At 40.9% G+C, this 13,783-nt stretch overlaps 1 long non-coding RNA gene across 3 annotated transcripts in view; it reads right to left on the minus strand.

Annotated features, from left to right (window-relative positions):
• Positions 1–3,300: 3,300 nt before the first annotated feature.
• The window catches only part of LOC117828278, a 47,026-nt gene continuing 36,543 nt past the window's right edge, over positions 3,301–13,783 (minus strand). For 2 of the 3 annotated variants that reach the window (XR_004634377.1, XR_004634375.1), the window contains one exon: positions 3,301–3,455. This is a non-coding gene — a long non-coding RNA (uncharacterized LOC117828278). Of the gene's footprint in view, positions 3,456–7,774; positions 7,843–13,783 lie in introns of all 3 variants that reach the window. The other variant, XR_004634376.1, reaches the window with a different exon arrangement.

Genomic DNA, 13,783 nt, shown 5'->3' on the forward strand with positions numbered 1-13,783 from the left:
GACGCACGTAACCCTGAGTGAATGTGATTAATCTGCAAACCGACACGTCCCCCTGTGTGTCCCTTAATAAATCTGACCTCAATTTAGCGGTTTTAGCCCAGAGAGCTGCTTCATTTCATTTCAGTGTTTTGCTTAATTCCCTCTTCTCTTAACCACAAATACCTGAGCTATGTCTGGCTGTGAGCTGCCAAAATGTTTCCAAGCTTATTACCGCCAGGTCTCTCTCGAGTGTCCTGTACATGGCTGGAGAGATGGCATCTGCGCTGAAAGGATATTCCTGCTCTGGTGGTTGAATGGGCTCTTTGTGAGACGGACTTAAACCCACGTTCTGCGGAGTCTCACGAAAAGTGCTACTCATGTCCTTATCGGAGAAACGGACAGAAATGAGTTCCAGACCTGCAGGGGGAGAGGAGGAAAGAGTGTGCTATCTTAGATCTTGTAGGTGATTTGTCATCCCTTTGAAGGCCACTTTTAAATTCTGGCATCATGTTTTAAAATATTGTCACTGTGAGTCACACTGCTAGCACTGAAGAGCGTAGCAAATTACATTTTCACTAAGTTTAGTTTGGTCTAAAATCAGATGGCTCGCTATAATAATACTTTAAGTAATGTTTTCCGTAATTCAAAGCTTGTGGAGCTTTTCACTCGAAGAGCCTCTTGAGTGCTGTAAGGCTTTATAATTCACTGTTCTGATCTCATCCCAGCTTTAACCTTTATTTATACCTTAACTCAAACTACAGCAACAGCAGCTTCACCTCTATATGTGCACATCTGAACTTGACTTTTTAGCCCCCTAACAATAAATAACACACTCACTCTGGCACTGTCCTAAACTATCCATGTGCTGGAGCTTAATCCTCCAAATAATAAACAATATTTTTAAAAAGAGAGTCCAACATGACCCAGTGATAGCTATTGTAGGCACGGCTGGAGGAAACTTTCTGGAACCAAAATCAAATTTTTTTCCCCTCTGTTAGCAGAGAGACTGATCCTTCTCTGCTGGAAGATGGTTGAATGATGAGGATGAAGACATCCACCAAGCTAGAGTCACTGGCTGAGGGATGTAATGCAGCAACTTACTGCCAAATTCCACCGATCCGCCACCAGATAGGTTTCTATTCAAGTCAATCTGTTAACTTCCACTGGGTGTGCTCCGTTGCGTTCCAGAGCCCTCCAAATCAGATACACAAGACTTCTATTTTGCCGGATCTCAACAGTGCAATGAGCGAGACAGGAAGTCAGGCATCAAAACAAATTAAAACATCTGGTTAATTTTCAGAAAAAAACTCTTTGTGTTATCTCTAGATCGTATTTCACTTAATTGCGACGACCGTCGTGATGAGTCCAGCCAGGCCTGGAGTCATCAGGTCAGAGGTTTTCAGAGGCCAATAAAGACAACATGGACGAGGAGAGGAGTTTGATATTCATTCATTCAGTAATTACCGTGGGAAAACCTCGGTCACATGACTCCAGCTTTCTGGGGGTCCTGCTCCGTACTACGTTCTGAAAACGCGGCCGGTGGGTGTTGTCAGACGCGAGAGTATGGAGCTGGACACGGATCTGGTGGATGTCTGATGTTAAGCTTGAAAAATTGAAATTCAAAATACATGACTTCTATAAATTTGAGAAAACATGGAATCCCTTTAAGGATTAGCTTGAAGTTAAGCTTAACACCCCACTCAGATGGATGTTACTCAACAGGAGCTGAGACACTTTCATGTATAACCATAATTTGTTGCCGTCTTTGTAATCCATTACTGAGAGAAGTATTGATTCATGTTTGATGCGACTGCCTTTTCAAAAAGTGTGTTTTGTTTGGATGTCTCGTTGGATTAAAGAAAACAGTTAAAATGTATGTTGAAAAGAGCTTTTTGAACAGTTTATTAACTGTACATCCATTGCAGGAGATCATCCTATGAGTTCAGCCACCTCGCTCTAAGTATATGATAACATCACAGAACTAACTTGGTAAGCTTCTTCCTTTTTTTCTGTTATATAAATACATTCCACGATTTGTGGGCCCACCTCAAATCAGATATAAGTTCCAGCTACTTAGATACTTAGTAATAGCAGCATCTGCCAGTCATTACTAGTGTCCCCAGCTGACACTATTGGTGGCCATAGGTTACCATTATTGCAGTTGTCTCTTGGTTCTGGCCATCGGATTAATCATTTTGGGTTAAGAATATGTATAAACAACACTTTAAGCTAATTTACTTAAGAAGGTACATTAAACTTCAAACTTCAGGTGCTGAACAGGAACGCTGCACAGACAGAGAGATCAGAGCTCTCCAGCTCTGCTCACCACTTCTCACTGTGAAAGCTCCTTTAAGATAGCACGTCTGTAGAAAATTCTGTCCATAGTTCTGATAAGGACAAGATGGAAAGTGTAATACGTTTTTCCTCTTGGTGAGGAAGGATTCTCTTCTTACTTTAAAGCACAAGTTAATAGGGTCCAGAGAATTGCTGACTAAGCTTCTTTAAACTTTCTACAAGTGTCCTGGAATATATTACTGAAAGTTTCAACAGCTCATAACAGGCTGATTATGATTTGTGATGTGAAGAGTCAGTATGTGTAACTGTGTGCAGCACATTTTGTATCCTTAATAAGTGTTGATTTTTAGTGACAATTATTTCAAGTGCTGATTTGAGGATAGTTTGTCCATTTACACAGCTGACGGGGGTCCGAGGCAGCTGTTGAGGACTATAACCGTGTCAAATCACCTTCCATGAGTGTGAACTAACAGGCACATTGGCATACTGCTGAGTTTTAACACTTGTGTTGTATTAACATGATAATTTGGTTGTGTGTATTTAAAATAGAGAGGTGAAACCGGTGGTTTCGTGCTCAGTAAACCATTGGCTCCAATTCTGTCACCACGGGTGGAAATATAGCAGCTGTATAACAAGGGACCCAAAAATACCACTGAACCACACACCTCAAGTCTGGAGATGAAGTTTACATCTTAAATACACAGAGCTGATACATCCATTATGCAGAAATGGAAAACACTTCAAGTTAAGTATTTTAAGAGAGTAAGGATAGACAATTCTTTATTGTAGCTTATGTTACTGATAGCACCTAAAAGTTCATAAAATATCCGCCTTTTCACTAATAAGGTATTATTTTGACTATTAAATGTATACATGATGGTAAATATGCTTACTTTCTTCTTGTAGATGCATTGGGAATGAGGCTAATGGCCGAGGTCAGTAGCTTAGCTCAGCAAATAGATTAATAGGAGGGATAGAGCTAGCATACTTTGACAAGGATTAAAAAAAGAAAACAGTGATGAAAAATACTTGAGCAAGTTATTGCTTTATTGTGAGCAAGCTAAAAAGTTGAACTCAGATTCCTTTTAGTCTTGGACAGAGCCATGCTAGTTGTTTCCCCCTGCTTCTTGTCTTTGTGCCACACCAAGCTAGCATTGAGGCAATAGCCAGCTTAGCAGAGACTGTAAAAAGAGAGAAACAGTAAGGTTAGTGCAAAGTAACACAATAAAAAAATATTCAAATGCCACAAATTAACTGTTAGCAAGCTTTGCAACAGAGTCTGTATACTCTTTTCTCCTAGTGTTTAGACTGAGCTGACGTTTAGTGCACTGAGAATCAGGCAAAAGCCAGAAACCCAGCTTAGCAGAATGACTTAAGAGGAAAACAGTTAGCTTTGTTAAACAAAAGTAAATATTCTACATTATTTTGCAAAGGTGAGTGAATTTGTCTCTGCTCTAGCTTCATATTTAGCTCAGGGGGAACATTTACAAGAGTGGTATTAGTCCTCTTGCTAAACTATCCTCCAAGATAAGGAACATATGTGAGCAAAGGCTAGCTTGAAAATAATTTGTTAACTTAGCAGACTGTATTTTCTTTTAGTTGTCATAATGTTTTACTACACTACTTTTCAATAAATTATTTATAATGACACTTATGTCAGTGATTTTAAAAACTAACAGAAACAACCAACACAAAACTTTTCTGGGGTCAAGAAAACGTTCATGAAGCCAGCAGGCCCAATTTGTTCACACTTTGCTTTTCAATTGGAAGCAGATTTGTTGTGAAAGCAGCTGTGTAGCTTCAGGGGGACAGTACGTCAACTCCTGTCGAGGGTTAGCCATAATGGTTCAGATCTATAGTTTGTGTGACATGAGCCTGATTAGAAACACCGTTCCCTCCCTCCAGAGATATCTGATTAGAGAATTAGAGAAACATAGAGAGGACTCTCTATTTGAGATGATGTCATGGTTACAGAGCAAAACTATGGTACTTTATCTCTATCTCTGCATTGTGTGTGCATTTGGGTGTGGGTGTTGGACATTTGTAGCAATGGATGGAGACAACAGAACTCGGCTTACCTAAAACCTTTAAAGTCCAGAACCTCTAGGTAACCGGTTTCAAGGCACGCAACAGATAGAAGGTCAGAAGGTTGTATGGGTGTGTGCATGTGTGTGTCAGATGGGATGGTTTAAGGAATTGAGACAGATAACTGATAGCGAAGCTCAGGGCCACAAAGCAGACAGAAAATGCTTTTAGTGTAAACCACAGTTGTTTGAGAAAGACTGTGGGCCCAGTGCCCCCTGGACTGAGGCAGACTCCAAAACTGCTATTTTTGAGATCAACTCAGGGTGACTTTCTCTGTATTTGACTTTGGGTAGCTGTACTTAGCTGGTGAAAGTACTTTTGTTGGGTTACTAGCAGACATATTTTTGAGTTTTGGAGAGAACCCAACAGGAAGTTTTAAGTCAGTTTGACTTCATTTGAACCATTGGTGGTTTCTTTGGCTGTTATTACACTGATTCCACCCTACATTTAATCTCCCTCTCACACCTCTCCTGTCCCAAACTGTGCCCAACATGTCTTTGTTAGTTTGAGTCATAGCTTTGGTCATAAAAATGGTAATGTTAAAAACATCTGTGTTTGTTAGAGATGTTCAAAACACCAAGAGCTCTCTGTAGAAAGACAGAACTGGACCAACTGGGCTAACAGCAGTTACGGCGTTGCTCCAGTAAAGTCTAACCGCCAATCCAGTAAGTCGATAAGAGTGAAGAAGAAAGATGAAAGCCAACAAGAAAATCTCTTCTCAATAAAACATGATCCAGCTTCAACAAATTGAAGATATTTGGGGTTGGTTTTCGTTCATGTTTTTGAGTACCGTTTTTGGGGCAGCAGTTGTTTAGTAGTAGAGTTGATCGTGGCGTTTTGATCTCAGCTCCTATAGTCCACGTATTGGGGTGTCCTTAGGTAAGTTTCGAACCCCAAACTTCTCCTCGTTGCATAGCCAGCAATAAATGTGTGTATATGGGATACGTTGATACTGATGGGCATTTTACATAGCAGCCTCTGCCATGAGGGTATGAATGTGGTGTGAATGGGACATGTAGTGTAAAAGCTCTATTCAACTAAAGTCCATCCATTTGTTTTTACAGTAGTTAGTGGTTATCGTCCATTGAGATAGTGAGGTCATAATGGCGCCATCACTATATTTTTGTACTTTTACACTTTATTTAACAACTGCATTATATTGAAGCTCCTACTGTTTTATTTTACATTACTTTTGGGGTTATGAAAGCAAACTCTAGTGTTTACGGTGACACTGTTTTGCCCTTGTTACCACCTCCGATGCCGGCTCAGCAGTGAATGATATTCGCCCAATCATTTCATCTCTGTGACATTACTGTTGACAGAATTGTGTACCAAATGCATAACAGACCCCTCTTGAATAAGCAATGTATAAAGGGCTGGTGAGGTCAACAGGAACCATGCTTTTTTAACCAAAGTTATCACCACAAAATTCCTAAAATAACAAATTCCTAAAACTGATTCCTTGGCTCCTCTTTCTTAAGAAAATCTATCTTTTTCCTCTTAGTGCTCCCCCTAAAGCATGGAAACTTATTTTGTTATGACAGGATATGCATGGTTTTAGAAGGTAATTTAATTTGTGGCTTTTTATGGTTTTTCACTTTGCAGTGTTTCTGTGTACTTGCAGCATTTTATTGCTGCATTATTTGGGCATTTTGCAGCACATTGTTTTCATTTTAGACACATTCCAGTCGCCTTTCTTTCGATTTTTTGGTTGTTGTTTAGAAGTTGACATTGTTTCATAATTTGCAGCATGTTTCTAATTTGCCTCCCGATGGAATTATTTTGGGCCATTGTAACACACTTACCCTTTCAGGACACCCAGCTGACTACATCTGGCTGCCTTGCATTCACAATTTTCCTGACTTTTAAATTCACACTTCTTACAATGCTTCATGGATATATCAATACATTTGTCCCCTCTACGACCCATACCATGAAGAATAACTAGCATGAATATAGTTCTTTGAAAGTTGTGGAAATAGAGAGAAATGGAAGTCATTGCAGGGAAACAACAGGGCATCCAGCAATACTTCAGGGTTATGTAACTTCTCGTCAAGTAGGAACATTAAAACTGTTAATAGACATAGCATTATCTATTCATTTAAGTGATAGTACAATGTTCTTTCATGTGGTCTTAAAGCTCTCATTGCTTCTCCCCCCCTGGAGTCTCTGTCTGTTCAAGCAACTAAAGGAGGCATTATGCAAATGACGAGGAATCTAATCTGAAGTTAACAGCGTCTGAGTGCTCTGTTGCAGGGATCAAAGGAGCCTGTGTATTGCTGCTAAGGCCTAACAAACCCTCAGGGCAAATGGGTCATGAAGCCCTCTGATAGCTACTGCCCCTGGGGAAGGATTTGGACAAGAGAGAGGAGGTTGGGAAGTATTTATGAGACCTACATTATCTTTTCAGAGAGACAAAGAAAGGGCCGACGATAGCAGGAGAAAATCCTCAGAGGGGTCTCTTTAACAGTCAGGGAAAGTAAAAGCTGCACTGTTTGATTCTTCTTAGTTGCATCATTATTCTTCAGCTGGACCACCAAAGCTATTGGAGCCTGTAAAAGCAGCCACGTTGATAAATCATCCTTCTGCGTGTCTTATTTTTTCTCCTTCTTTTTTAGTGTGTTTGGGAATTCCATATCTATCAGAAGAAAAAGGATCACTGATGTGAGCTGTAAATTGTTGCGCTGGGAATTGTGTCGATTTAAATGAAACGTTCAGAGACAAGGCTTTGATTTTCTGATTTATCTGAACTGCCGAAAAGATTACAAATGGGATTAGGGTGGAAATATGGGAAATAACTGAGGGCATCAATCTTTCACTGGAGAGATTTGTCATTCAGGTTTTGTTTGTTCTTTTAGAAACTTTAAATTTAAGGGAAGCACGTAGACACAAGGTGTTGCTTGTGTCAGGACCCAAGTGCAGAGGATTACAGACAGAGTTGTGTGAAGTTTCGTAAATTAGATGACTTGCGGCCAAATTCCACCAGATCCATGTCCGGTCCATGTCTGATCCATCACGGCATCGGTTCTGATAGGTTTATATTCTAGTCAATGTTTTAACTTCTACTGGATCCACTCCGTTGCTTTTCAGCTGCATCTCTGATCAGCACGCCAGAGCCCTCTGGATCCGAAATGCAAGACTTCTATTTTTGCCGGATGCCGGAGCACAACAGAGCAGATGGAGCAGGACAGGAAGTCAGGCACCAAAACAAAATGAAAACATCCGGTAACTTTTCAGAATAAAACACTCTGTGTTATCACCAGATTGTTTTTCACTTAACCGCAACAACAAACAGTCATAATGAGCGGAGCAAGGCCTGGAGTCAACAGGTCAGAGGTTTTCAGAGGCAGATAAAGAGAAAATAGATGAGGAGAGGAGTTGGATATTCATTAATGCAGTCAATCTGAAGGAAAACCTTGGTCACATGACTCCTGCTGTCCGGCAGTCCTGCTCTGTGCTGGGTTCTGAAAACGCAGCCGGTGGCTGTTGACGGATGTGAGAGAATGGAGCCGGGCCGTAGTGGAAGTCCCGGATTACGGGTACAGATTGGGTACATAGGAAGGCAGACAAAAAAAGAACACATTATACACAGCACAGAAGAGAGGCAACAAGTCAGAGTAAGGAGGTACAAACAGCAAGAAAAAATAAGAGCTAAGAAGCATAGATTCAATAATAAGACGTATTCTTGTGTTTTGTTTATAGAGACCGACTTAAAGAATTAGAGCGAGTTTGAAACCACACATAAGTGGGGTTAATTGACATGAAGTAAAACAACGTACGTACAAATTTGTGTAAATGTTTCCGTTGAATAATATTAGTCTCATCATGACAGATTTCCCTGTATGTGGGTCAAGTGTTTCTTAAAAGCTGCAGAGAGAATAAAAGTCACAGTACAGCTTGACTGCCACCTGTTGGATGGAAAAAGGAACACCTAGAAAAGCTAAAACCAGCATTAAAAAGTCCTGTACTCATCACACCAAGGCTTAGCTTGCTTTCTCAGCAAACACACCTCCCTCCATCAATCTTGTCACAATAATCTCATTTAAAGACGAATTCAATAAAATCCGTTAGAATCACAGAGTCATCTGAATGGCAGTGTTACTGTTGAAAAGTAAACACACACACACACACACACACACACACACACACACACACACACACACACACACACACACACACACACACACACACACACACACACACACACACACACACACACACACACACACACACACACACACACACAGCTGTGGACTATGTCATAGCTTGGGGGGTTAAGGCCTAGACACACTGTCTAGAGGACCGCTCATCACTCAGCAGCCTTGGGGGCTGTGCTGCGGGGTGTGTGCTGTAAATGTAAGACTACTCAGGGTATTAACTTCTGTTGGAGTGTGTATGTGCGTACAAGAAGTGTGTGTGTGTGTGAGTATAGAGAAGAACCTATGGTAAATCTGTCTCTACTTGTTGGGCGTTATCATAGAGTTGCTGCTTTGAGGAGGGATTTACGCTCCTTTCTTTTCTTGATCCACGCCTGACCTCACTATATATGAAAAACACTAAACAAACATGTACAGGGGCAGAAAATATCTATCTACAGTTAACCTCCTAATGTTGTTTGTAAGAGGAAGTGTTTGCCTTATTGGGGGGATTTGACATGCCGCTTTACAAATATCCTACCTACTTACACTGCAGCCCACCAGCATGAGTGTTTGTTTTGGCTCTGTGCTCCAGCACAGTGGATATGAGGTGGAAAAAATGACTTTGAGGTTACAGTGCAGACTCCCACCGCTAATTTTAGGGTGTTTACATCCACCACTTTGTAGAAATTATAGCCATTTTAATACATCTCCCCACCCAGAGACAGAATGTGCTACATGGTTGTGACTGCCTATAAAGGGCCTTTGACTCTTAAACCTACTATAACTGTTTATTTTGTCAATTTGGGATTGTAGAAACAAGCTGTAAATACACACAACCTACGTGTTATCCGAGTTGAAAACGCCTTGCTTGTTTCAGGTCCAACTAACTATCACAACAGCTTAAACCAGTCCAGTTTTATCTCTATTATCTTACTATGGACGCAGTATAAAAAGAAGGATGCTAAAAGGAGGCTAAAAGCCGGCCTCAGCTCCACCTCTTTGCCTGTTTCTTGACTGAGTCAGCATTTCCGATATGGCGCCCCCCCATCGTTGTGCCTCAAAACACCTCTTCAGAAACCAATGGGTGATGTCATGGACCCTATGCGTATGTTTCATACAGTCCTAGGTAAGCCATGGCATTTGCAGCCAACCTCAAGTGGACACTTGAGCAACTGCAGTATTTTGCACTTCAGCGTTGGCTTCATTATTCAACAACAGAGGTTACCTCTTGGTAAAAACTCCAATTCCCTCCAAAACAAGCATTTCCAATATGGCGCCCCCCATCGTTGTGCCTCAAAACACCTCTTCAGAATCCAATGATTGATGTCACAGAGCCTCTGTTTATGTCTCATACCATCTTTGGTAAGCCTTGGCTTTTTCAGCCAACCTCAAGTGGACACTTGAGCAACTGCAGTATTTTGCACTTCAGCGAACTAGCTTCATTATTCAACAACAGAAACTGCTGCTTGGTTACAACTCACCCCCCCCCCCCCACACACAAAACCAGCTAACAGGCCTGTAAACAGAAGGCAAACTCCATTGCTTGGTGACATTTATACATTCACGTGAAGACTTTCACAATAAGTTCTCATTAAAGCTGGGGTTGGTAATCAGATTTAGATACACTTTTTGTCATACTGGTTAAAATTATCTTTATGTCCCGATGGCAATCAATACATAATGTGTTCTTAAAAAAGAGTGAAAAAAAGCTGCTATCTACAGCCGGAGTAAACCTGGGAAAACACCAACCATTCACCGTCATTAGGGTCCAATTTATGAAACCAATCAAATCCCGTCCTGCTGTTCTGCCCGCCTCCTTCGCGTACATTTCCCCAGCATGCACTCCGAGTCCCTGTCCCCTGCCTCTGCTTCCCCTGACTCTACTGACTGCCCTTCACGCTCTGTCCCCTCTGACCCGATGAGGTGCTTTGCTCAGGACTGTAGTCCAGATCAGGGTCTAAAAAGCTCTCACCACGGGGGCTCTGACAAGCAAAAACAACAATGACATTTAGTAAGTCCTACAGAAAATTATTTTGTAGTGTCCATTCGAATGCAGTAGGGATGGCGAGCTGAATCGTGAACACGTTGATCTTTAAGATCAGACGGAGTCCTGAAGACTTTCTACATTCAAATTCATGCTAGTTTTCAGTGACTACCAACCCTAGCTTTACAGCAGCTTTTTAATATGTGAGTAGTGATAATGGCTGCAATAAAGACATCTTTAACACTGAAAAATTTGCTATATACTGAATACAGCATGAGTACAGAGCACATTGTGGAAAGCATGTCACTAAATGAAAAATAAATTAAATTAACAGAAGAAAAATCTTGTTTCTTTCAACAAACAAGCTTTTAAGATTTTGAAAAACATTGCACCAATGCCTCTATTAATGTAAATGTAATTATACAGTTCATAAATCCTAAATGAAAGAACTGGACAGGAACAAATTCTATGTCAACACTAACAGACTGTTAAATCCTGTGTTTGTGTATCTAAAGAGTCTGCTGGGCTGAGGTCAAAGTGGAGACAGAAAATCATGTTGCCCCTTTTAAGTACAATAATGATTTATTTTCTAAGTTCAGCACTACAAGTCTAAATGTATTCCCTCATGTGGTGCCCATTTCCCCGTCATTTCCCAGCAGTATTAAAGGAAACTGTTTTTCACCCCAGGGGGCAACTTGGTCTCTGGTTTGTTTACGTCCTGTAGTCATGTGAGGCTGCACCACAGAGAGGTGGTGCTGATGTTTAGGCTGTCTGCATCATGTCTTACCCTCTTTAAGAGGTGAGTCAGGGCCCAAAGGGTCCTAAAATACCCCTTGGTGGACAGTCAGACACAAACCAGACTGTACCAGAGGGAACAAACATGGACATGTGAGGACAGAGGAGTGTTTGTGCGTCTATATACATTAGTGTAAGTTTAGATGTGCGTGTGTTTTTAAGAGGTGGTTTTGTCTAATACGAATCTTCACCACTGGAGGGCACTAGAGTATTAGACACAAAAACATGGCACACATCCTTTTTGTTTGCATCCACACATTCAATACTTCACAACACAGGAAGAGATAAAGCAGCAAGCGGGCACAACATATGGGAAGTAGGCTTTTTAATCTGTCTGTCATTTAAAATGTGCTGCCCATCAGAGGGTGTTAAATTTGCATTAAAATGCAAAGAGCATCTGCATATAATGAGCTTATTCGTTTCAAGTTTAAGTTTCCCAGGGGCGATAAGTGTCTGGATGATGCTCAGGTGGGAGCTGCTTTTTATTTACCTGCGTCTGTGGCACATAAAAAGAGAGAACAAATCTATCTCCACTATCCAGCACTGTGGCTGTGAATAAAATAAGCTGTTTTACTTTTAGTGGAAGAAGAAACAGTCTAATGTTACACCTTTATAACTCTGCAGTATAGAGGCCGATTGTCTCCTATGGTTTAAGTGTTATAAATGCCAAACCTGGAACGTGATACCTGACTAGCTGAGTGGAATTTAATGGGACATTGCTTCATAAACCCCTTTGGGGCTAATATTTCTGTATGAGACATATAATTTATAGCTGGTTCAGTGAGGTGACCGTAATGAATTTGATATACAGTATGTCTCCAAATTGTTGCTAGAGGTGAGAGGAATAGCAGTTAAACCCTCTATTAAAAACAGCTCTACTCTATAGTGATTTATGTGTGCATGTTTCATTTAGATACTAACTGAAGCTAACATTAACTTTGATTGTCCACAATGAAGTAAAGCAGAGGAACATGAACACTATGTGAATATGTTAAATGATAAGCTACTTTTATGGCTATCTTGGCGTAACTCCATTCCTTAAGGACATGGCTACTTTTAGCTAGCTAGTTAGCTTCATTATTTGTATAGCTGTGAGGTGAGACTTAAATGCTTTCTTATTTATTCATGTGGATCAGACTATCCAATACGTTCAAGGCGCTGTTGGCCAAGCGTTCTTAGCACACCCCATATACAGAGGCGATAGTCGTTGTTGCAGCAGTCTTCCCCCACTCTCTACTCCCCTATTTTTTTTGCTCTGTCAACAAATTATAGTTACAATGTTGGTCTGGCTGCCACGGTGATGTAAAATAATGACATCGGCACACTTTAGAATAGCAAATTTCACTTTAACAAAACAGCTTGACAAGTCAAAATTAATATGTACTTTGTGTCAAACAGATATCGCATCACAAGAGCTTGCAGAGCACTATTTTAAAGTGTGTGAATCACCAGACAAGTGGCTCGGATCTAAGGGATGTCCTCAAATTGGCATGTTGTGACCAGTCATGATCACAACCTGTGTGAAACAGAGAAAACAACCAAAGCGGAACTCCTGGAAAGTGCAAGTACTGTCACATTAACAAGGGATCACTGGACGTTGGTGAGTAATCACAATTATTTCTCAATAACTACACACTATATTGACGATGGTTGGATATTTTGAAAATGAATTTTTCGTAATGTGTAGAAGTCTAATCTTCTGTTTTAAAACAATGATAAAAAATAAACTGTATTTCACAGAATCTCTTTGAAGCTTCCTCTAAGTCATGGTTTTAGACCATAATGGTTTAGAACTGCAGCATTTCAATGTTAATAAAAATCTAAAAGTCAAGATCCTAAAGTATATTTCATTGCATTCATTTGATTCCCAAATTAAAACATTTGTAGGAATAGCTTCACGTGGTAAATATGGACTTAAAAACATGAAAACTAATTTTAAACTTGTGATTAAAATGAGATGAATCCTGATTAACTACTGAGATTAATTGAGATTAAAATGATCAACAGTTTGACAGCATTAGAAAAACAGGGCAAGTCAGTATTTCAAAATGATTCTTCCTCATTGAACTTTCTCTAATCCACCTGATCATTTTGGAGCAGAGGGGCTGGCTAAAGAGAGACTTGTGTATAAACATACTTTATGCACATTCCCAACATTCACACCCCCTCCCCACCCACTTCTCCTCCCCCAAATTTTTGTTTTGTACGAGTGAGTCTGTGATGCTCTGCCAGTGGCACCCGGGCCTTCGAGCGCTTCTCAAATATTTGAGCTCATACGCGGCCAAGTTGACTTAGCTTGGAGCGCGGCGTTCCCAGAGCTTTGATGGGATGCCTGTGCCGAGCATGGGGCTTCCAGGCAGACTGCACTGAGAGCCTCTTGTGCCCCACTCCATCTTGTGTCTGGTGGGCTTGGAAACAGACAGGCTGGGCCGAGGGGCAGACAGCCACATGAGAGAGGACCGTGGCTTCCCCGCCATCAGAGGCAGACTCTGGCACAGGACTGCTG

The sequence above is a fragment of the Notolabrus celidotus genome, chromosome 16 (assembly GCF_009762535.1).
Source record: "Notolabrus celidotus isolate fNotCel1 chromosome 16, fNotCel1.pri, whole genome shotgun sequence".
NCBI classification, from domain to species: Eukaryota; Metazoa; Chordata; class Actinopteri; order Labriformes; family Labridae; genus Notolabrus; species Notolabrus celidotus.